Source organism: Agelaius tricolor, unplaced genomic scaffold (genome assembly GCF_023055355.1).
Source record: "Agelaius tricolor isolate 1412-34295 unplaced genomic scaffold, bAgeTri1.0.p SCAF_6, whole genome shotgun sequence".
Taxonomy (NCBI): Eukaryota; Metazoa; Chordata; class Aves; order Passeriformes; family Icteridae; genus Agelaius; species Agelaius tricolor.
The window spans coordinates 5,056,639-5,082,313 of NW_027269266.1; the positions used below are offsets into that span (position 1 = coordinate 5,056,639).

Consider the following 25,675-nt stretch of genomic DNA (forward strand, 5'->3'; position numbering starts at 1 on the left):
TCAGGAGACTGACACACACAGGGAAGGGCTGATTCAGGATTTCTGATGGAATGTGGACATGTGGATGGATATTCTGCATCTTAACCGGTTATCCCAGTTTCCTGCTGAAGTCTGTGGAGGCCCAGTGAGTGCTCTTAGCAAGGCTTGCACAGAACTCATCTCTGGGAAATAGGTGCTGAAATAGATCAAATGACTCCTGACCTACAGTGGTTATTACTTATAAATGGAGCTTATGTAATGAGCTTAGCTATAAATATTTAAATTGTAGGAGGTTAAAGGTGTGAAATAAAGCTCAGCTGGTACAGTGAGGGTACAGCATGGCCCAGAGCTTGATGATTAAGAAGCAATGAGTTAACTGTGGACTCCATGCTTTGTTTCTAAAGAAAGTCAGACAAAGTGTTGGCTTGAGATCCTTTTCTGTCACTGCTGGGTTCTATTTGTGTTGAGATCCTTTTCTGTCACTGCTGGGTTCTATTTGTGCGGCCTTGCAGACATAATTGAAGATGCAGGTTGAAAATGGGCAATGCACTGGAGGTAATAGTGGTGTTCATCTAAATATCACAAAGGAGAACTTCCACTGTGCAGGAGCAAATCCAGAGAAGTGAATTCATGTCCAGGTAGCACACTTCACACTGGCCTATCTGTCCTGTTGCCACAGCAGAGGACAATCTAGAAGAGGGAAATTGATGCTGTTGTGTTGAAATGCAGGATTTTTTTCCTTGCCTGCTGAATGGTTTACTGCATGCTGTTAGTGAAGTTATATGAAGAAGGAAGACTTACAGTGTTGCTATCTGGAAACTCTGAGGCTGGTGCTCAGTATTGATTTAGCCATTGTCCACAGGAACACTAAGAATTATGCCTGCTGTGCTTGTTATGCTTTCATCGTAAAGCCTTTATTGAGCAGCCTTGGCCAGTAATGCTAATGGATGGAGAGCTACCAAACCCACTGCTCCTGCAGGTCAAATGGAGTCTCAGAATTTAGTAGTTGCTTGGTGTTTCCTTTCTTAGTGGTTCTGCTCACAGTTTTCCTGGAGCAAGTTGTAAAATCTAAGTGGTGTGAAAACTCTGCTTTTTCAAACATCGTGGCTGCAAAGGCTCTGCACACACGAGGGACCTGGACTGACTGTCACCAGAGGCATTAGGAGCTCTCATACACACTTTTCTCCTAATCCTCAGAAGAGATCTCTATTCCAGCCCTGGATACAGCTGAAAAAGGGATTGAGAAGATTTTCTGGTATCAGCACTGTGTTATCAGCTATTATGTATGTTATCAGCTATTTTGTTGTAAATAGTGTTTTTCATCAAAGTTTTTGGAGTGTGGGAAAACTGCTTGTGAGTGATTGTAAACTGCAAAACAAGTGGACCAGAAAATTGCATAACTGTGTCATCTGGCATTATTAACAAGTTTTTTGAAGAGCTTAAATTTCCCTGTGAATACAATGAAAGCTGTAGGTCAGCAGACACTACATTAGTATAGTTGCCTTTGATTCCATTGGAATCAGATATCAGCATAGCTGGATACCTAATTCCTCTTGTGAACTTCATTGATTTATTTGCATACAGCAGCTTTCTTGATTTGAACATTGTGTTCTCTGCTTTGTCAAAAGTAAGGAAGAACCATTGATAAAGGATGCCCAGAAAGAAGGGCTGCTTTTAGTTAAAAAATGTATCCACACGAAGGGAGTGGGTAGATGCAGAGGAATGTAGATGGTGTTTCAGGTAATGGCAAGGTCCATGGACTTGTGGTTAACTCCTAAGAAAGGTATTGGATCTTAACAGGTGTTGGCCCTGAGGGAAGCTAGTAGGCTTTAAATATAAGTGAAAAATTGAGATTTTTTTAGGAACTCCTTAAAAATTAGAGTTTCTTAGTGCACCCTTTTCTGTTTTAATCTTCTAAAGAGATTTTCCTATTCCACATAATTTTACTGCTTACATTACAAAAAGAATCTGCCTGTTGCAGAGAAGCTTGGAATATGGGGTTATATCATTAATTTTTTAAGGACATATGTTATTAATCTATTGTCAGAAGCGTCTTCCATAAGAGTGGAATGTCAGCATTTCCATAAGCGTGGAATGTCAGCATTTCAGTGTTTCTGTTTAAATGTCCACTGGTGAATCAAGGTCCTTCATGACTCTGTGTTAATGTGCACATGGGAGCTTGTGTGTGCTGTCTGCTACATTCATAAATATCTCTGGAATCATAGCATTGGCATCCACCTCTTAATAAAATAGCCACAAGCTTTTCCTTCACTACAGACAGCCTGAATGCAGGTTCTGCTCCACTCTGTGGGTTTCTTCAATCTTGCCTTGTTTCATGTGGAGATGTTTCCCAAGAACAAGCATCTGTTGTTGATGATTTTTTTGGTGGTGTGAACTGAGACCTCTAGAATCAGTGTAAACAGAAATCAGTTTAAAAAGATGCAAAATAAGAATACTGAGGGAAAAAAAGAGGTGTTTGGTTTTATTCTATGAAAGCCTCACGTATTAGACAGGTCCAGGGTTTAAGTTGTTGGGGATTTTATTTTCTCAAGATCGACTTATTAAAATGTAATTAAGGATCATATGTGAAGAATCATTGTGACTGAGAGCCCTCTAAGAGACTAGAAAGGGCAGTCTATCATGATGCTTGTAAATCATAAATTTAATATAAATGTGTATCTAGGAACAGAGAGGTCTTGCACAGGGAGGTAAAAAAAACCCCACATTAATTGCCTTATGTTAAGTCTAACAAATTGAAATTCTCAAATGAAATTATTCTCTGACCTTTTATCACCCTTGGACTGTGCTCAAATGTTTTAGAGAACAACTTAATGGCAAGAGTGCTTCTGCCTTCACTGAGGGTTTCATGCTGCCTGTGTTTGAGACATGCCACAGAAGCCTGACAAAGGCATTTGTCTATTCTTGGAGGTCGATGATGAACCTTGTAGTCATTCCCATACTTCTTTCAGCAGAGAAGATCATGCACACAAAGAGAAATAAATCTCCTTTATGTTTTCATAGTCTTACGGCTTCATACTTCAGGAGATGAGGTGACCTACTTAGGAAAAAAAAAAAAGATGGTAAAAGAGAAATAAAGGACAAAGGAGCCATAACCTAGTGTAGATTCACAAAGATTTATAGCAGAATAAACTGATCATTTTTGTTTCTGGGGATGTGATTCAACCTGCTTTCTGCTTGGAGCTCCCCACAGCTTGGCTCACAGAGATGTTGTGGAAAGCAAACATATTAAAGATGTCAAACTTGTGATTAGCAGGCAGCATGACAGACTGGACAGAGGGGAGGCTTCAGAGCCTGGAAAGAGACACTTTTATTCCTAGCTCTGTGACTGGTTTTGATGTGTTTATATTAATTCTGTCTGTTTCTTTTCTCACCCCCCACCTCTCTTGAAGACTGTAATCTTTTCAGAGCTGGAATTGGCTTCCACTGTGTATTTATATGTTGCCTGGCACACTGAGAGTCAGATCCCACTTGTGGTTCCTGTGTGCTGCTGGTATATAAGTAATAAAACTCTATTTTCTTTCACTAATTCTAACTCTGCATCTCTTGATACTTCTTTAGTTGTGCTCAGTTATTTTATAAGATTGCTGAGACATTTCAGGGAGTGCACACAGTCCTTGCCTACCAGTTATCCTACAGATGTCAGAACAGAACCCCAGTGGCTGCAGCTGAGCTTGGGATGGAGCTTTACCAGAAATAAAATAGAAGTGATCCCAGATGGCCTTTCAGTAGCAACAGGTGCTGTAGTGGTGAAGGTTTTTCTGTAAATGTTATGCAGTTTTTCAACACTGAGCTGATAGGTGAAGGAGGCTTTTTAGCCAAATGCAGCATCTTTCTCTTGCTGAAACAGTGCTCACCTCACAACACATCTCAATATTCACAAACATCCCGGAGGATGTGCCACATTTATATCACAAAAGATCTGAATCTTTGCAATTTTACCACTCTTTGCTTTTGTGCCAGCTGTGTTTCAGTATAAACAATGTGTGTGCTTCTCTTCCTAGAAGTCCTTAGGAATGAGCTTCAACTCATGGAGGGGCTGCTCACAGACTGTCTCACATCCAGGGGTTATTCTAATTTGACAAAGGAAACTCCCTGGCTTCACCAAGGGAATGTTTTTGGGGGATCCACAGAGCTCTTGGTCTTCAAAATTGACAACTTGAGAGATTCATTTTCAGCATTCAGTTCAGATGTCTTAGAAAGGAAGTTTGGTCTCTAGAGCCAATGGAGAGTGGGGTGCCCTCCCAGAGAGGGATTTCAGAGCTTGTAAGTTTTAAGTGTGCTTAATTTCATTGTCTGAAGACCCCAACTGCAGATGGTAATACTTTTCTAATGCTCCCTTGTGGAGGGATAGAATATAAGAAAATAAAGATAGTGCAGAAGGTAGTCTCACACCTGAGGAGCTGCAGCTGCACTAATCACCAAAGATTAGGAACAGGCCTGCCCTTAACAGGCCACAGCTGTGTCCAATAAGGAGAAAGAGTGGGTTAGGTGATTGAGAGAGGGAGGTGGAGTTAGTTTGTTGGTTGTGCTGATAAAGAGTCAGTGCTGCAGGGAGCTGCCCATGAGCAATCACTAAGAAGGTATGGGATTTTGCAATAAGATGACAACACTCTCTCTTGTTTGCTTCTTTTCCAAAGGAGTTGAGGCACCCAGAGCTGTGTTTGGTGTGTTGCTATCTGATTTTGCCTCTTACAGTACTTTTGTAACCAGCTCTGGAAAAATGCTACAATTTTCTTTAAAATAGGTAGTTTGGTAAGAAAATACACAATTGAGAGGCCTTTAAAGGGAGAATGCTGTGTAATTTTTTTCTTATCAAGCACTTGAGGCCTTCTAAAAGAAGAGCTGTTATAAAATGTATGCCTGCAGGATAAATTCTAGCTGGAGCTGATACCTCATTAGACACTAGAGGATTTAACCATTACCTTTGCCTAGCTGGAAAAGTTTGCTTCACTACTTCTGCTCCACAAAAATATGTGTTGGGGGTTTTTTTATTGTCCTGGTTTTAGGCCAGTTTTGGTTTTGTTGTTTTATGGTTTTTTTATGAGTGGCAAATCCCAGTACTGCCATCTGCAAGCAGCAGCACAAAATACCATCTGCTGTGAATGACTCTCATTGCTCTGTACCCACTAGAACCCCACCAAAGATATTTGTTAAGATGCAGAGGAAGGCTTCAGGAGACAGAAATGCAACTGGAGCACTGGTTTGTGCTATACATGATCCCACTGATGCCAGGAGGATTATCTGAAGTTTAAATTAGCATATAACCTGACCTCAGCTGTTTAACATTAAGCAGTGGGGATAAATCTATTTCCATTAATCATGGCCATGGTGGATGTAAAACGCCTGCATTAAGTCATTGTGATGATTTAAGAAAGCAAAGATTGCTGGTCTGATTTGAGATGGAAAGAAATAGGAGGAAATCTGCAGTAGGGAAATTGCAAAAGTGAGTGGTATCAAAAATTGCTTTCATGCAATGCTTTTTGTTCTGCATTAGATTTTTGCATTGCTTTTCTAAATGGAAACCAGTGTTATTCCAGCTTGAAAAGAACATTGCCCACTTGTATTAAATTTCTGGCCTGCATTGCAGAGCCTTTTGGCAATTATACAAATAGACCACTCAATTTAAGGATTCCTCTGCCTTTTTTGACATATATAGAAGGTTATTGCATTTCCTGTGCATATTTGCTGTTCAAATAGTAGAAAGAAATTTGGTTATTGCCGGTGGTCAGTTCATTCAGACTCATAACATTTCTCATCTTGTAATGTCAAAGTCTAGGCAGGGAAGATAAGCAGAGAAATAGTGTTTTGAACTTCTCCCTTTTATGGGTCATCAACAGAAACAGGTTTTGGAGAGATTAAATGTATTTTGTAGTTGCAATATGCCGTGTATTCTACCACATTGTGAAATGACTGGTGGTGCTTTGAAATGTCTGTGGTAGTCATTTCAGCCAGAGTCATGAAAGATGTGTGTAGACAAAGGCATCACAGGTAAAATTCAGAGTGCAGGAGGAGAGTGAAATATTGCCCAATTGTATAAATAGAAAAGCTTACTTAGAGATCAAAATACTGCTCGTTTAGACAGCCTGCTGTGGCTGTACTGTCTTTACAGATAAACAAGAAGCCTGATTCTCTAGATATAAATAATCCCAGGGATGAACATAATATCTCATCAATGTTCTACTCCCCTAGCCATTTGCTACTCTTGGGAGAATTCAGTTCTTCTTTCAGTACATACAGGGCTAACACCTGGAGCCTGTGATAAGACTCTTAGTGGACTTTGGATCAGGCCAGAGTTCCAGCTTTAGACTGCTGAGAGTTTGGAAGTCCTGCATGTTTCCAGTCTGGACCGAGGCTCCAAAATTTGCCAGTGCTTTGAGTCTGTATGTTTGTGTGCCCCACCATGTGTCTGTACAAGCACTGAGGTACTTGGGAGCATTTTCAGAGTGAATCTGGAATGCTGGAAGTCAGCTTCTCTCTCCAGTCATGTCTTGGTGTGGATTAAAGCAAACTGCCTGAACTTCATCTACTTCAGCAATATGGAGGTTTTGAGGCTAGGATGAGGAGGCAGGTATTTTATGTGCCTTAGAAAGAAAGAATTGCATCTGATTTCATTTGGACAATGCCTGTTGACCTTCCTTTTCAGCTGCCTTGTCCATGCCTGGTCATGAATTAACAGGTTACTGTCACAGACCAGACATGGAAATGCACATTTGCAGATGCAAGGCTCCTCCTTCTGAGGAAAACATTTTGCTTGGCATGGCCAGCCCAGGATCTCCACTGGTCATTTTAAAGTTATGGATGGTGCACAAGATGCCAGCTATGATTTGTTATGCTGGGGGCTTGTCCAGCACAAGGCTCAAACTTGCATCATCAAGCTGAGATCAGAAAGGTGCCTGACTGTGGGGGGGTAGAATGTAAGAAAATAAGGGTAGTGCAAAAGGTAATCTCACCCCTGAGGAGATGCAGCTGTACTAATTATCAAAGATTAGGAACAGGCCACAGCTGTGTCTAATAAGGATGAGTGCTATAAAAGAGTGGGTTAGCTGGGTGAGGGGGGGCTTGGAGTTTGTTACCTGTGCTGTGAGGAAGGAGTTAGTGCTGCAAGGAGATGCCTGTGAGAAATCACCAAGAGGGTATGAAATTTTTGCAATAAGATGACAGTACCTGACCTGTGTGTCCATTAAGAGCTAAGGCAATTAGAAGAATGTTCTCCAGGACTCTGGAATGAGTTTCTGTTCAAAGAACTGAAATAATCCATATTTAAAGAACTCGAGTACACTGCAAAAGGCAGAGTGGGCTTATTCAACCTGCACTGAAGCAAGTGATATCTTGAAGTGGTTTGCTGCCTGGGTTTTTGTGAACCTGATGACTTTAAAGCTGTTGAAATTCTATTGGGTAGTTAATGATGTTAGGGCACTGAGACCCATGGAGAGGCAGATCTGTGAATTCTTTTAAGTCTAGATAAACAAATGTTGTCATAGCACATGAAGTATTTCCATTCTGTTTTTTACCAATCCTTCTTTTCCTCCAGAACTGCCTCTCCTCAGTGCTGCAGACAGAAAACATTTCAGTGATTTAGTCTCATGATTTTAAGAAATGCATGTGATTCTTTAGTCACTTCCTCAGCCCATCAGTAATCCCAGAAACAGAGGAAAGTGTCTGGGCATGGAAACAGTGCTTCTATATTCCTGCCTTCCCAAGGTGTGCTGCCCTGCCCTGCAGAGCCCTCTGTGTGTGCACACAGCCTGGGAGCAAGAGCAGCTCTGGTTCTTGTTCTGTGGTTCTCCTTGTACAAGGGGAGTGACACAGGGGTGTTGCCTGCTGTCAGCTCAGAACTTGCTCACCTGCTGCCTAAAGAGGCAGAGGCCCAAGAGAGAGAAGGGGACTTTGACTGATACACAGCAAATGAGAATTGCTGTAAGGGGTGGGCACAAGTGTCTTCCTCTGCTATGCCCTGAGGCTTGGCAGAGCTCTGGAAGGGATGCATAAATGGCAGACTGTGATGGGCACCTTCAGTACATCATGGGAATCAGGCAACCACATATGCCAAACACCTGCAAAGCTCGACCTTGAAATTGTTTTTTGAAATGGATATTCCAGTGTAGACCATCTCCTTTCAAGAGCAAAGCTGTTTAGTGCTGGCTTGTTCCCAGTACAGTGGGTGGCTTTCTCTCTCTGTATTTCAGCTCAGAGGGAACAAGAGTGACACAGACTTTGGAACTGACAGTCTGGCAGAGTGTCTGGCCAGGGCTGTGCTTAGGAGAAGGGTATGTTTGTGCCATAAAGGAGTACAAGTGGTGATGAGGCCTAGGAAGCAAAAATGTGGTGTGGTGATAAGCTTGGGGAAGAGCTGCCTGTGGCCTGGGAAGAGGATTATGTGGAAAATCCCTCTGAAGAGAAAAGTCTTCTAGAGGAAAATGTGGTGGGGGACTACCTGAGGTAGCATGAAATGTGGGATGAGTTAGTTACAGCTGTTTTTTCTAGGATTCCTGAATTAAAACACAGGGTTGTTAAGTCTTTATTCTGCTTTGTACGTTATTTTCCCCAAGGAGCAAAAGAACTTATGAAATACTGAGAAGTGGTGAAGCTTTTTTCTTAACAGGAAAGAGAATGATAGAGCTGGAGAAAGCAAGGAGTGAAAGAAGGATTAGAACTCTTCATAGGCTAAAGGTGAGGACAGTGGGTTATGAGGTGACCATACCAGAAAGCTGTAGCCCTGATCTTGCAAAGATTTCCATGCAGGCTTGTCACTGTGATATTTTATGGAAAATCCCTTTGCCAGGATTTCTTCTCCTGGGAAGATGAGAAGCCTCAGTTTCTCCCTGTTTTGCTGCCTTGGAATGTGATTTGGAGAATTGTTTACCCAGCATGTGAATTGTTTTAACTTAATGACCAATCTCAGTCCAGTTGCATTGGGACTCTGGTCAGTCACGGGTTTTTATTATTCATTCTTGTCTAGCCTTCTGATGTCTCCTTTCTCTTTCTTTAGTACAGTTTTAGCATATCATTTTAATAACAAAAAAAAACCACAAAAAAACCCCACCAAAAAACAAAAAAGAACAAAAAAACCAAAACCCCCCCCAAAAAAACCCAAAAAAATAACAAAAAAACCCAAAAAATTTTTAAAAGCTAAAAAAAGTAAAATAAAATAAAATGAAAGTAAAATACATAAAAATTAAAAATTTAAAAATAATAAAATAAAAATTTAAAAATAATAAAAATAATAACATAAAAATAATATAATATATTTTAATAATCAGCCTTCTAAGAACTTGGAGTCAATTCTCATCTCTCACTTCATCCTGGGGACCCTCACAACACTGCAACAATTGGTGACCACACAGACTGAACAACATTTCTTACAGAAGTTGACCAAATTATCACTTTATTAGGATCTGCCATTTCAAAGGATAAGTGTTTTCAACTTCAGGTGAAATTCTGCTATCACTGAACTCAGTGGGGAGTTGTGCAGGTGATTTGCTGGTGTGGGATAGATGTTTGAAGAAATGATAAAATGCACAAACATTCATGTTTTCCTGCAAGAATTGGGTAGCAGATGGGAATTCTGGAGTGTGTTCTAGCTTCTTGCTTTCCCTCCCCTCCAGCTGTTAATTATTCTTTCTGGTTTGGATCTTAAGGGAGGAATTATTTATCTTTTGCTATTTGTGTTTCAGTGAAACATTAACAATCTCTTATTAACTGCCTGTGCTAATTATCTCAACAGTAGCAGTGTTCCTGCTCATCAGTGAATCCTTGAAGGAAGAATGTGGAGCAGGAATAATGAAATCACTTTGTTGTCCCCTTTCTCTGCAAGCTGCACACAAAGGAGTGAAAGGATGGTAGATCCTAACCCTGCTATGCACAAAATGCAGTGCTCATGATCTTCTTGGTAGGAGGAGAGAAGTTTTGAAATGCTTCTGTGGAGAAGTTTGGGGAGTTTTGCACTGTGCCATAATTCAGTGTTTGCACAGCTGGCTGTACCTCCTGTGTGTGTTGACACAAAACAGCCACATGCTCCTTTGAATGAAATATTTCAGCCCAAAGATTTCAATGTTTTAAAAACATTTGTGTGTAGGAAACTGAAGTGGTCTGATGTGAGTGTCAGTGCTCCTCATCTGTGATGGGTGCTCACAGGAGTCTGCTGTGACACCAGTTATTTACAGGAGGAAAATTGGAAATGTTACCCAGCATGTCACTGGTGTAATTAAACTGAACAAAACATAAAGTAGGAGTGTTTATTGTGCAATAAATAATAAAATTGTTTGTTGAAAAAGCTGAGGGCTCCTAACACTTAGGAAAGATTTTGCAATGGCAGACTCAATAAATATGCCTTTTCCACAGTGCTGTTTGCCACAAAACATAAATCCTTTTAGTTAAATGAGATGACTGAAAGAAAGCAGTTATGGAAATCCATGACTGATGAAGAGAAGGTGATATGAGTTATTCTAATGTGAAAGGTTGTCTCCTATCTCTAATGCTGACCTTTTCCCAGTGAAATACATTTACAGTGTTACATGTTACTTGTTAATAGTTTCAACTATTCTGGTGTTTGAGTTCATAACTCACAGCTTGAATATGTTTTTTAAACTAACCATGACCATTTTCTGAGAAACAAGGAAGTTCTGATCATTTTTCATAGACAGACATAACTAGGACAAATGTCTGTCCCTGGGATCCAGGTGCTTTCCTGCCATTAATCTTCACAGCCCCCTCTGGGGTAGGTGAAGGTTGTTCTGCACACATTTTATTCCTGGGAAAGTGAAACAATCAGAGAGGCTTGCCCAAAATTTAATCCTGCTCTGAGTGAAGTGGATAGGAGAGAAATGCTTTGGTAAAAGTTGTTGGAGGCACAATTTGCTATGCAGTAAAGATGCATTTCAATAATCACAAGTTTGTGTCTGTGCATCCAACAGCCAAATCACTCTGGCCTGTCTGCTGACACTTCCTGCAGGAGAAGGCCAAGCTGGAGCTCTCACCTGTGTGAGATGGAATTGCATTTTAAATGAGGCCAAGATGGTTTTCTGCCTTCCTTTCTTATTTTTGCCTTTCAAAAAAAATCCTCACAGCAGTCCTTTAACTTGTAAAAATTGTACATATCTTTTATTTTTTTCATTGGGAATATTTATCTGGTAGTTGTGACCTTGGCATAGGGAAGCAGGTAGGTCTTGGGCTAATGTTAATCATGTGTAAAGGCATTTATAAAGGTATTTAAAAGGATGCCATTCTCAATGGAATAATCAGGGCACTTTGTGCAGAGTAATGAAAATTTAAAAATAACTGGTTGAACAATGCAATGTAGAAATGAATAGGCTGTAGGAAAACCCACATAGTGTCAAGACTGTCTGCCTATTTCTGACACACTTTTTATAAAGAGAGTGAATATTGGCATGCTGGCTCTAACTTCAGATGCTTTATTAAAACAATGTCTTGCTACATAGCCTCAAAGATTACTCCTGTCTCTGTAAAGTGCCTACAGTAGATTATTCTCTCTTTTTCTGTTGCTGAGTATTGCAATCTAGGGGCCAAATGGCTCTAGGCTATTAGAGTGCTAAGGCCAGGGAAGAAGCACAGTTTGCAGAATGAATTTCTGGCCCTTCACACCTATCCACAGTCACCCTCATCTCATTGCTTTCCCTCTGTCATCTTTAGCTGGGAAGGAGAGGCTCAAGCATTCACTGGGCAGTGCACACACGCTGCAGAAAGATGTTCATCATGTTGAAATCAATCTTCTTCAAAAATTGGACCAGTTCCTTATTTCTGAGAGCAGAGCCCTGGGCGATGCAAGCTGTGGATCAGGGGTGGCAAACACCTCAGCAGCAGCTGCTGTGGAGCAGTGCTCTGAGGGAAAGGATGTGGAAACAGGGGGAGATTCTTTCCCTGTCACTGCAAAGAACTATTCCTGGTGTTTCCTCAGGTTCTGAGTTGCTGAAATGGCTCCCAAGGTATTAAAAGTCTTTTTCCCAGCCCTGCACTCTCAGAGAAGAAGTAGAGATTCCTCAGTTCTGCTTTTGAAGGCTGTTTATTTTCTCTTATCTGTTCCATTCTTTCTCTGACCTGCTGAGGTCTGTCCAGCAGGTTGGGTTGAGGCACAGTGACCACCCTCAGGGTGGTGTTAGCTTTTAATACTAAGAACTACATGTACTTTATTTACAATAATTTTCCAATGCCCATCACCTATGTTAGACAGTCTGTCTCTACCCTAAACCAATCCAGAAGTGTCACCATCACAGCAGAAGATGGAGAACAAGAAGAAGAAGAACAGGATATGCCCAGATTCTTCCATCTTGCCTCTTGAACCTCCATTCTAAATCCCCAAAATTCTACTCTTTCACCCTGTGATAAATTCACTATCATTCTATTCAAACCCTTGTGGCTTGTAACTCTTCACACAAAGTTGGTAATTGTTTCCAAGGGCTAAAATCAAAGGCACAGGTGTTTGTGACTCTGTGCCAGGGTCTCTGAGCCCCTGCCAGGGTCTGGAGTCCTCCAGGGCAGCCAGAGGAATGTCCTGGATTCTGACAGTGCTTACCAGTTTGCAGGTTGTGCTCAGCCCAGGGCACTTTTATTCTTCCAGCTGATTTTTGCAGCACTTTGACATCAAGGTCAAGGTCCAGGTAATCATCATCATTTCCAATAGTTTCAGAAAGAAAATTTCAGAGCATCTAGTGGGTGAGGAGGTCAGAGCTGAGAGAAACTAAGGCTTCAAGACTTCAAAAACTTTTCTGCTGAGCTGGGATGGGTGATAAGCCTTGCAATTGTCTGCTCTGTGCCAAGCCAAGGAGTCAAATTAGTTTGGTTCAACTTAAATGATTTCATTTTTTTTTCCCATTCTTCATTCAAATTTGAAAATCACTTTACTTTGGGATATAAATTGCTGTTATATTCAGGCTGAAAGTGGCTGATTTATATCTTCTTACCTTAAGTAATAAATCCCCCTCCACCAATGTCTTTGATCAGGGAATTTTCTTCTAAACTAGCTGTTTTACCACCATCAGTTTAACTTGGATGGGTCAGCATTTCCCAAGAGTATCACAAAATAGCTCCTGACCAGCTCTCTTGAGTACCTGAGAAGAGTCAGATTAAAAAACTGCAATTGGACAAACTTTACAAATGAGATCTCATTTCAGTCACTCTGCTTTTACATACAAAATGATTTCATACATTTCAAAAGATATATCATTATCATTTTTTTTCATGTTTTTATATCCTCACAAGCAAATAATGTTGGGTTTTTTTATTATTATTATAGAAAGATGTTTCTACATAATAGGAGAATCCTAGATTATGTTTGACACAGGCTCTTCATTTAGGTTGCTGTGGCTTTTTTGGAACATTTTCTACTGTATTTTGATATTGCTTTGTGTTTTACTGACTATTCAATATATTTCCCACAGAGACCAGTTCTGTGTGTTTCCTGTAGTGGAGACTATTCAAAGAGGCTATAATCCTGCAATAGTTTATAGCAAAATCAATTTGATATGCCTTGAAAAATACTCACTTGTATTACAGTCAAAGGAAATGTGTGTGCAGAGCTGAGAATTTATACTTGTAATGAATTTCTTGAAGCTGGAAATGCATGTGCTTCTGTAATTGAGGGTCCTCTTATGTTGGACATAATTTTTCCTTTTCCCAGCTCTTTTGAAGGAGAATCCTATTTTATCACTGCAGTTGGTTAGGAAGGTTTTTAGGATTTTAAACCTCTATTTCAGAAGAGGCTCTCCTGTTCAGCAGTATTTTGTGCTAATTTAGCTCCAAATGCTCTGAGTGCCTCCAAGGAGGTAATTAGGTGAATTATTGTGGCGTAGCTCTGTGTACAGTACCTGCTTGGCAGCACATCTTTGAGTTGAAACTTAAGAACTACTGCAGCACCCTCAAGTGGTGATGCTGATCTGTGTTTACAGTTGGTTTTTTTTTTCCCAAATATTTATTTCTAGGCTTATGGATAATTTCAACGCTCAGGTATTGTCAGACCCTGCAGTCCTTACTCAGGTGAAGTACCCCCTAAATACAATTAATCACACTGGGATCTGCACAACAGTCTCAGGGAAGTTTTCCTTGGATTGTCAAATGATTTTATGGAGGATATAAAGTGTTCTCTGTGCCTGCAGTAACTTTGGCTTTTGGCTAGAATAAATAACCTGAGAACCCTATAGAAAGAGAAACCAGCACTTAGGGTTTTCCTCAGACTGTGGTACAAACATGGAACAACTGTGGCATAAGAAACACAATTTCTTGAGCACACACACCAACCCCAGTAACATCTATAGCAATGACTTAAGAAGAATGAATGCCATTTCTTAAGGAATTTTTTTGCTATCCATGTGGTTTAGTTCTTTTTCCATTAGCTGCCTATTTTAAACAAGCAGCTGGGCACCAGATCAGATGAATAGCCCTGGTTTGGGGCCTTGTTGCTTCCAAAATTAGCAAATAGCACCTCTCCTGATGTTTAATCTCCTTCTAATTCTGCTGAGCCTTCCCAGTAACAAGAGTCACTACCCTGTAAAACAAAAGGCCAAAGGACAAAAAGCCTGTGCACCCTCCTGCCCCCAGGACAGACCTACATGAACAAATCCCTCAGCTCCACTGGCCTCTAAAACACTGACGAGAAATTTCATCTCAAAAATTTACTGTAAGTCTTAATGGGTGTTGTCTCTGCTTTAAGGGCTTTAAGTGAAAACAGGTATCACAGATACTCTCTTGCCACTTAATTTGTACTGGACACAGTGCACAGGGTGGGGAAGTGGAAGTGCTCCCTCACCCCCAGAGCTGCTTTGTGCCCTGTGTGCTAATGCTGTGGGTTAGCAGAATGGCACAGCTGCTAGATTTTCATCCCTTTGTTCCATGTCTGGTGTCTTTTCTGGATCAAACTCAGAGAACAGGCTTGAAAAACATGATAAAAAATTCAGTTTTATTTCTGGAGGGTAGAAGGCAGTCCAGACTCTTATTTATAAAATTGTATTGATCCAAATGAATTTTCTTCAGATTATTATTAATATTTAATTTTAATTTATTTTTTCTTTTTTGCCCTCTCTCAGCTATTTGACATAGAAAATAGACATCACTAGAATTGCAAACTTTGTCCTCCTGTCTTTTTTTTAACCTCTCTTTTGAAAAAAAGACTCATTTTAAATGTGCCATCTAGGTTGCCATCTCTATAAGAGACTGCATTGTGTTCAGAAGAGAAGCATGTCAGTAGAGGGCAGGGTCCAACAGCAGTGTGATTCCAAAGGGATCTGATAAAGAAATGACAACTATTTTCTAATATGAGCTATATAATAGACAAAAACTTTGTGTGATGGAATATATTTAATTTAACGTCTGTGCTCTGATCTTAAAGGCCTGCTGTCAGCTTAGAAATCACAGTGTGATCTTTTTTATTGTATTTTTTTTCCTATAGAAAAGCACTCCTGGTAGCAAAAGAGAGAGATTGCTTTGTAAACTTGCCTTAGGCTGCTCCTAAAATAAGCAGAAAGGTGCAGTCAGGCCTCTCCCACCATGGCTGCAGTACTAAGCTGGGATGTGCAGGCAGCCCACACTGCAGCTGACCCACAAACCTATTTTGTGACATTTTGGGGCACGTGTGGGGCTTGCAAGGTGGCAGGACAGGCAGCTTCTGCTGCCTCTTAAACTAGGTGGCCTGGCTAGAGAATTGCCTGTGGTGGAGGGGAGAGCTAAGCTCAGCATGAGAATCCCTGTCAAGGTTCAGTCATGGTCACAGGGAGTCCCTCATGCCTGGATCAGGAGCTCAGGAGCATCCCAGATAAAGCAGGGCTCCTCTGCAGCTCCCTGGCAAAAGCAGACCAAAGATTAAATGATTACCACTGTACTTATTTAGAAATAGGCCTCCACGAGTGTGAAAAAGCCACACTATTTCAGGTTTAAGAGGCTGGGAAATTCCAAAGATTTGAGCCCCTTTCAGGTGTTTTCTTCCCTTTTCCATAGGATCATGTAATCATAGAATTGTTTAGTTTGGAAAAGATCATTGATCCCGACTGCTGGCCCACCTTTAAACCATGTCCCAAGTGCCACATCTACACCTATTAAATTCCTTCAGAGAATGACTCCACCACTGCTCTGGACAGCCTGGTCCAGTGCTAGATAGACATCCCTTTTCGTGAGGAAATCTTTTGTAATATCCAGTCTAAATCTCCCCTGCTCAGCTTAAGACTGTTCCCTGTCATCCTGTTTCTTGGAAAAGAGACCAATCTCCACCTGGCTACAACCTGCTCCAAGGGAGCTGTAGAAAGCAATAAGATCTCCCCTGGGCCTCCTTTCCTCCAGAAAAACACCTTCAGCTCCCTCAAATATTCCTTATTGGACTTGAGCCCTGATACAGGCCAGTTTCCAAAACTTTCTTGCAAATTCTTTAACACAAAGAAAGCGCTGTGCGTTTCAAGATACGACAGATGCTTTTTGTAGGAAAATCCCAGGTCATTTAAATTCCTGCATGTCCTATTCTAGCCAAAACACAGTTTTTCCCCATTTTGGGGTGGCTGTCCTACTTTCTGCTTGTGTCATCTCTGTTTTCCAGCAAACATTTCCACCTCTGACAAGTTGTTGCCTGCATTTGTCATAATGCGCCGCAAGTGTCGGTACCACGTGTGCTCCATCTTCAAGGACCCGTATGTTTCTGGGTGACACAACTGGGCCGTGCTCGTTGCTTTTGAAGCATCATCCACTTCCAAAAATACCAAGCAGTACCAATAGAAGGACAGACACCTTTGAATGGGGGTGCTCTTTTCTCAGTAAAGGAAATTTTCACTATAATTATCACCCCCAGAATCAGCAGCGCATTCTGTTTTGCCAAGTTACTGGATAGGCAAAGATGTATTTAAATTGGTGAATAATGGCTAGAATAAACAATTTCCACAGAAAAATGTGGAAATTTTTTAAAATTCTCTCAGCCTCATGAAGTTGAAGAAGGTTACATTGTGGTTGTTTATATAAAATCATTGAAGACGTAGCATTGAGAAACAATTCAGTGATTTAAGAACCATAAATTCCTGATAAATGGTGATGCTGGTTCCCTCTGCCCATTGCTGATAAGGTTCCTGGAGGTCTGGCATCAACCAGTGTATCGAGTGATGTTTCATTAGAAGTTACTTAAAGTCATGGTGGCCTCATTTTTTCAACAATTGGATTAAGGTGTTGGTGTTTTTACAAAATGCTGCTCTGGTTGTGCTGCTGAAGTTGTGTTGCAGAAACTATGATGGACTCAACAGCTGCATTTTGGACCCTCTTGTGACATTTTTCAGCTGCCTGGTTGCTGTTTGTCTGCTTTTGTGGAGAGGAATAGGAGAATCTGAATGCTCTTGTATAATTTGGAGGGAATTAAATTATTTTTCTCTGGAAGAGCAAACCTTTTCTAGAGGTTTGAAATGATCAGTTGCATTCAGAATTTTCCAGGATTGCCTTTGTCACACTCTTATTCAGATCATGATGAAGCAGTTTGTATTTTCTCACTTAGTGGAGTCCTGAATTGCTTTTATCTGTGTGGTGAAATTATTGAACATCTCTAAATACTTTCCTCAGTTCACTTGACATGCTTTTATGATTCCTTGTCATACGAAAATAATATAGATCTATCTATCTATAGATCTATCTCTAAATCAGGAGTGACTAGGTGTGTGCCTGCCTTGTTTCACAAAGCACTGGGTTTATTTGTTTTTTAAAGATATTACTTAACAAGCCAATAAGATCTCTGTCAGTTTAACTAGAAACTAGAAATATAATGCACCTAAATTTAGGTTCATGCAGTGAATACATCAAGGTTCATGTGAATATCCCTGGAATTTTCCAAAGCAGCAGCAGCTCATATTGATTATATCATCACTGATCTTATTTTGATAATTCCAGTGTGTATTCCAGTACCTCACGTTGCTGACTACCCTTGCAAAGTTTGGTGCCTCTGGCATATGTTGAAAGAGTGCAGTAAAATTAAAAAAAAAGCACATACGTTGGTGAGTTTAATCCAGGTACATCCTAAGAGATGTTTAAGATGAAAACCTCTCATTGGTTGGCTTGTTTATTGACCCTAAACATCTTTGGTCATAAACTTTTTTTAAACTGGTAAAGATGTAATCTATTAGTCTCCAATTCAGTATTCTTGTCCTTGTGTCTCCCACCTTTTAAAAAAATGAATGCACTGTTTGACAGCCACATATAATTCTGTATATTTGTTGTTACATAATGGCACTTGACCAGAAACATTTACAAACCTTTAAAATAACTTCCTCAGCCATTTTTGATTTTATGTTACTGAGACAGGTGAATTGGACAAACTGTGTAATTTGTACTTTAAAAACAATGAGCAGGCCTGTAAGCTTTTTTCCTCAATCAATTTATGAAGGCGAAGAGGCAGGCAGGAAAGAACATGCACCAGCACTGAGAGTGAAGAAGCACCAATATCAACCAATTTAAATTAGTCCCAAATCCAAAATGACATTATTTACTTTAAGGTGATTTCAGGGGACTTCAGACAGTTAATCTAGAGCTGTGATCTATAAAACTGCTGTTCACAGCCTACTTAGCTCCAGATGACTGGAACTCATCAGATGCTTTCTGTTCAGCCTGGAAACCTCCTCAAGCAGCCCCAGTGTCAATTCTGCATATTCAGAACTGCCCATAAAGACATCCCACAACAGCTCCTCACCTGCCTGTAATCCTGCTGGGAGGCAGAAACTGGGATGAATTGTACCTACAGCCTTTAAATTTGCCTGATCTGGTATTTATTCCTAGAAAATATCCAACATGCTCCTCACAGGGAGGGGTTTTACAAACCTCCATTATTGCTCCTTTCTCTCTAAATGCCACAAGAGAAGAACATTTGAATATGCTGAATCTGTGCCAAACTGGAGGAAGAAACATATGTCTGGCAGGGCCAGAAGGAGAACAAAGGAGTGGGAGGATATTTGGTTAGCCTAAGGTAGCCTTTTTGAGATGTCCACTTCTCCAAATATACTTTTTTCCTTGCATATACATATTTCTCTCTAGGGTTTCCTTTTATCTGGGGGGTTCCAAAACCTAAAATTGTGTCATTACATCCCCTGAGTCTTTTAGTAAATCTAGGTTTTAGTTCTCTTCCAAGCAACAAAAAAAAAAACCCTGTGAATTTAGTGACAACTCATCTAAGGAGTCAGGTCTGTTTAAAGAAATCTTTGTATTAGAAAAAATAAAAAGTCTTCAAGTTAAATTATTTTGTCTTGTCTGCTCTCTTTGAATCTTGTGGCATGCATTTGAAATGCTAACTCATTAAATTCCTTCTGCTTCTCCAAGATTCTTCATGCACAAGTGCTTTTTGGGAAGTGGAAATTCAGAATTTCTCCAAGGTATTTTGCTTCTGCGTGCTGCCAGAATTTTACAGTGGTGAATTAGGCAGGAATTGCATCAGCTTCTCCCACCTTGGGCAATTAAGGATGTGCAGATGTGGCTCATGCACACAAATGGAGCAGGAACCTTTCACATCTAGGGCTGAGTGTATCTCTTGCCTTGGGTCAGTCTGTCTGAGGTGACAGAGGGATGCTTTTGCAAGATGGTTGCATTTCTGATGGACCTCCAACAGCCTGCTTTGACTTTCTGAAGACAAATATGTTCCCTTTTCTTTCTGAAAACCCCCTTGAGAGGTCAGATTAATCAGGCAACCTGGTTGCTGTCATGGCATATCTGACTTGAGTACCAAACCCTGGCAGTTACACAGCAGAGAGGAATGTGCCTGTTGGAGATCAGCTCAGGAATGTTGGCCAAGTCTCACATGGATGCCAGCAGCTCATGGCATCCAAAGAAAGATGTATTTATCTGTAATGCTCCACTTCCTAGCTTCTCTTGGAGACACAGAATTGGGATCTCATCCTAACTTCTCTCAGATAAAGCTCCCAAAGACAGAATGTTAATGTTAGACAAGAAAGACAGTCTGCAGTACAAATTCTATTGGTATGGATGTCAGTACCAGCTATGGGGCCAAGCCAGGACCCTGATGTGGTGTGCAGCTGTACAAACACGTGTACATCAGTATTTTCTTTTCCTTAGGCTTGGCATAACCTTTTCTAGCACCTTTTTTAGCACTTGCACAACCATTGTTTCCAACTCCTCTCTTCTGTCTTGGTTTCTTTTTTTCCTGCCTTTCATCACCTCTGCACCAACTGCAAAATCATAAAAAAAAACATATGGGAAAGACCTTCTTGGTCATGTGATCTATACTTTTGCCAGTTGGCAGGATTATGCCTTACAGCACATTTTCTAATGCCTCATACAGGCTATTTATAAGTGCCCTCAGCATTAGGACTTTCACCCATTTCCTTTGGACACAGTCCTGCTCACACTACAGGGAAGAACCTGCTGATATTCAGCTACCTGCTCTTGATTTCATTTAATTAGGCCTTGGTGGGTACCAGGACTCTTACTTGTTCAAATCACCTGTCTTGCTGACCCCTGAGAGAACATTCATCCCCCAGGTGTTGGAATTGCCCTCTGCAGCAGCTGATCTCCCTGGTTTGGACAAGGCTCCATTGTGTGGCTCCAATTAACCCTGTACCAGCCCAGCCTGGCTCCCTGCTCCCCAGGCACACTGGTGCTTTCCATCTCTGACAGTTTTGGTCCATTTCTTCTCTGCCTCTTTGACCTCACTCATCTTCATCTCCTTTTTCTCTCAGCCCTCCTGGTACTTCACTGTGTCCCTGCCTCTTCTATATGCTTCTGATTTTTTTTTCTTTTTGGCTCCCTCTGGCCCATTTATTCTCCTGAAGAGCCTTTTCTTCCAGCCTACTTTCTTTTTTCCCCAAAATCTTGTATCCTGTGAAGCCACCATTGTCTATTATTCCCAGTACTTGAGTATCAGTGTTTTCTATTCCCCACAAGAGCCTTCATTCCACCACTTGTGGAAGACTGCATTATTCTTGTGGTGCCCAGCTAACTAATTTTACCAATGTTTCTCTTAGTCCAGCCTGCAGAGCTTCCTTGTTCATTTAGGAGCTTTAATTTGTTTTAATTATTTTTAATCATTATAAGGCCTGCATAGTTATTTTTCTGAATAGTGTGTGATTCCAGAGAGAAATATGCATCTCTATGTCCTCACTCACTGGCCAATGCTGCATTTCTCTATCACTTGCTCTGAGATGCTGCTGGCACAAATGATGAGCTAAGAAAGTGAGCACTCAGCCTACCAACTCTACAATGTCCAGTGCCCCTCTGCAGCTCTACTGTCACATCTTGCCACAGTGCAGTGCTCCCCCCAGCACACTCATTAAATCTAAATGAATGACCAAGTGTGTCCTCAGGGACTGACACAGGAAAGGGAATTCTTGTTCTGGTTTGGTTGGGTTTCCAGTTGACACCAGGCAGCAGATGTATAGGAGGCATAAGCCTGGGGCCATTAGAGATTCATGAGCTGGATGATTTTATCTTGGCTGACCAAGGTAATAGGAGTTAAAATATTGTATCTTTGTCTCTCTAGTGCCTAGACAGTTGCTATTATAAAAACCCCAGGTGTTTTATATTAATAAATACAGTCATTTAAAGAGAAAATATTAACTTGGCCTTTTTGGGAGTGATATTAAAAAAATAATCAGGAAATTGTAAAATTCCTTTACAAGCTTGTTGGAAAATGAAACTATAATAGTTCAAATAATAAAAAGTGTACTTGAACTGTTGAAAAAATCTTCTGTTGAAAAAATACACTAATCAGCTGCTTAATAGCTATCACCACTTGAAAACGAGAAACATGTTTAGCTCTGTCTGCAACAAACTCTATATTATTTAGATGGCAAGCTCATAAATTGCTTTGTCAGAAAGAGGAATGGAACATGAATAACAATGCATGAATTCTCTGACAGATAGAAGTTATATCTAAATAAAAAATGTCCAGGAGTAATATTGCAGGATTGTTTCTTTGCCAATGTTATTCTGAGCTGATTTGTCTGAAAACAAATATTTAATGTAAAGTTTTAAAGGCAGAAGGGCTTGGGTTTGACCTGCTTTTGATTGTGTTACATTAATAGTGCTGAAATATGGGCACGCTGTTTATTTATACAACATGGGGAGAAAAAAAGTATAATTTTTTTCTGAATGCTTTAAAAATGTCAGTAAAACATACTTTGGTGCTGCAGGGAAAATGTCTTAACTAACACACTTTATTTTGATGGAAATGTCACTAGTTAGGAATCAAACCTCCCTTCAAAACTTTGGATACTGAATTAAATATACAACTAAAAGATGCTTGAGGACACTGTTTGTTTTGAAATGCCTTGATTTTTATCTTGGGACCTCATTGCAGGGTTTGGGGGAAGGATTTTCCTTACATGCAGGATGTGTGTTTAAAGACAAGAACCTTATGTTCGTACTTTTGAACTATTTTGCCTCTTTACTCATGCTTCATAACACAAATTGCTCACTTCTCAAGTCCTGCCATGGGCGGGGAAGGTGTTTAGCTGCAATACAACCCCAGTTCCTGAAGTGGTGCTTGTTTAGTGCCATTTTGCTGCCATGTCTCCATGTTTCCTGTGTTTCTTGGTTTTGGCTCCATGTTTTCCATGCCCTGTCTTTGTGCAGCTTGTGTGCCACTGTCTGGTCACATAACCAGGACATTGTAGAGGACTTTGTGCTCCCAGTCATGCACAGATGAGCAGCACATTACCCAGGGCTTGCAGGTGCAGGGGAGAGGTGCCCTGAGCAGAGCCTCAGGAGCCCTGGGCTCCCTCCCTAGCAGGCAGCCAGGGCTACCATAACACATTTGCAGGGACATCCTGAGCTAACTTGTGCCCTGGCAGGCTGGAGTGCTCTCCAGAGTCTCTAATGCAATCATCTGGGTCCCTATGACTCAGAAAAATCCTCCTGCTTTCAGCAATGGCATTGACAGACTGATCCTGGTGCATCTTGTTGCAGGGGCTTATTTAAGATATTTCTGCCTCCAGCTGCCTGCAAAGCCCTTCCACACAAGGTCACTCTGGCTGGAACAGGGTGACAGAAATGTGTCTTGCAGTTCCCAACTGGTGCAAACATCCTTCACTCACCATGATACCAGAAAGCAGCATTAAATTGTTTCTTCTGTCCCTGGTTTGTCATGGAGGGGAGAGCTGGAATCAGAAGTGCCTTTAAATAGCTGTAATTATGTATTTTTGGGTGAATGAATCACAGCCCAAAGCTACATGATCAGGATCTCTTGGTGGATGAGAACCATTTGGCTGTTTGTTTTTTACTGAGCTTTTCAAGTATTTGACATTGCAATTCTGTGTTCCCCTAATATAATTTTTCCAGGAATTGTGTACGCACATACATGTCCAATATATGTGTGCATGACTAAGCAAACTCAATTATGTGAAATCTTGGTTCTTAACAATTAAGGCCACAATGTATTTAGATCTGAATTGGTCCTTAGAGGTTCTTTTGGTTTTGAACTGGGCTGTGATGCTGAATGTTTTCTTTTTTCTGTACTTTCTTTGAAACTTTTTAATTCAGACATTTAATCTTTGTTGTTCTTTCCTGCCTAGTGGTTTTGTCTTGCCTTTTTGTGGCTTTCTTTGATTATTCCTTTGTGTCCTAGTTTTTCCTTAGAAGTTAAAAATGTATTATTTCTTTTAATTTTATTCTCTTGTTCCTTTTTTTTTTCCAGTGCTATTTGTCACCAATTACAAATATCATATGGCCATGACTATTCCAAATATCATTAATGCAGTTTGAGGTGGAATTTAGCTGAGCTATGTGTCCAGATTTTTGGTAATCTATTTGTGCCTGAAACAGAAGTTACAAGGTGCCCAAGTGGCTTTTGGAAAGTTACCTCTGTTATGATGGATGTCACTATGACTTAGAAGCCAGACCTTTGCTTCAGAGCATTGTGTGCTCATCTTGTTTTCTAATTAAATGTCAGCATCTCAGTTGGGAAGATCAAAATGATTCCTTCTTTGAAGTTCCATCAGGAAGGAGATAGAGCGCTTGTTTTTGTTTTCTCTCCTGATGAGATAAGGTTCCCTTTTCATCTAAATGTTAAGACATTTCATGCCTGACTTTGAAGGCTCAAATAAAAAGGAGTGGATGAAACTATTCAGACACAAAGTGATTTTTGATCAGGCAGTTACTGAAATCATGGAGGGGGGAATCGTTGCACTCTAGAATATTGTATACATGATCTACTGAAGTGGGTTTTTTAAGACTGATGAAATGACATATATTAGAGATGGTATTATCTTAACAACTAAAACTTTAAGCAAGAACAGTGTTTAGAAACAGAATTTTAGCCCATAAAATCCACTAGTTAAATTATAATGAAGTTTGTGTGCTCTAAAGCAGCAAGTTTCTCAATGGGAATGAGCAAACACCGGTTTGTGCTTTGTGTGTTGTGATCCCAATAACTCTGGCAAATTTAGAGGTCAAAGGGGAGGATTTTGCAGAGCAGAAGAGGGGACACCACCTCTGCCACTTTCCTTTTAACCTAAGCATCTGTTGCTATGGAAACCCCTGTGCCTGGTGCTGGAGCAACAGGAACTGTCACCCTCTGTCCGGAGCAGCCGCAGCCGCGCGGGGCTGGCGGGGCAGGAACCCGCTGGCAGCTCCGGTGTCCCCGCCAGGGCCGTGCACGGTGTCCCCGCTGGCGGCTCCGGTGTCCCCGCCCGGGCCGTGCCCGGTGTCCCCGCCCGGGCCGTGCCCGGTGTCCCCGCTGGCAGCTCCGGTGTCCCCGCTGGCGGCTCCGGTGTCCCCGCCCGGGCCGTGCCCCGCTTGGCACCTCCGGTGTCCCCGCCAGGGCCGTGCGCGGTGTCCCCGCTGGCAGCTCCGGTGTCCCCGCCCGGGCCGGGCCCCAAGCGCTTGGCAGCTCCGGTGTCCCCGCTGGCAGCTCCGGCGTCCCCGCCCGGAGCTCGGAGCGGCGCCCGCGGCTCCCGGGCTGGGCGAGCGGGGCCCGCCGGCCCCGAGCAAAGGCCGTGCCGGAGGCTCCCGGCGTGTCCCGACCCCGACCCCAACCCCGATCCCAGCCCCGGCCCCAGCCCAGCCCCGCTCCATCCCCGCCGCCGCGATCGCGGTTGTTTATCCCCGGCCGGAGCCGCCGGGAGCAGCTTTGGGCGGATTTCCACTGAGGGGCGCTGAAGCACGTTTTAATGCAGCAAAAATGAATTAATACAAAAATAGTAAGAGACGCGATTTACCGGATTATTTTAAAAAGCGACGACAACGACCACCTCCAAAAAAGCCGCAACCATCGCCTGCTCTCCCTCCTCTCCCCGGCCGTGGGGGGAAGGAGGACGGGCGGAGGGACGGGCCCCGGGCAGTGCCCGCTTGCCGGGCTGAGCCCGCTGGGGCAGGGCAGGGCAGGGGGGAGGCTTCGCCCTCCCTCTCCTCGCCCCTTCCTCGGGGCCGAGCCACTCCGCGCCCAGCGGCCTCCCAGAGCCCCTCCAGCCGCCGGTCCCGCCTCCCAGCCTCGCCTTCCCCCTCCCCACCTCTTTTTTCTCTCTCTCGGCTGGCGATCAGGTGTCTGTTGCCTTTTTTTTTTTTTTTTTTCCTCTTTTTTCTTTTTTGAGTTGTTTCCCCGGGAAAAAAAAAAAAAAATAGGCAGGAAAAAATCCCAGCCCCAGAAGGTACCGAAAAGGAGATGATCGTAGAAGAGCCCTCCTTCCCAAGAAGAGCAACGTGCTTTGAATGAGGCTTCCCAGCCTCTTCCACTCCGTCTCACACACTCTGTCACTCTGCCTCTCGCTTG

The 25,675-nt window shown here is 41.9% G+C and overlaps 1 protein-coding gene and 1 long non-coding RNA gene across 3 annotated transcripts in view; one reads left to right on the forward strand and one right to left on the reverse strand.

The window, feature by feature from the left end:
* The window catches only part of DPP6 (dipeptidyl peptidase like 6), a 568,804-nt gene that overhangs the window by 120,669 nt on the left and 422,460 nt on the right, over positions 1 to 25,675 (forward strand). The gene's annotated exons all lie outside the window — the stretch shown is intronic.
* On the reverse strand, positions 1,723 to 25,323 carry LOC139590808 (uncharacterized). The gene is made up of 3 exons (XR_011679443.1): positions 25,125 to 25,323; positions 12,918 to 13,064; positions 1,723 to 3,034 (listed from the first exon to the last, which is right to left on the reverse strand). It is a non-coding gene; the product is annotated as an uncharacterized lncRNA (long non-coding RNA).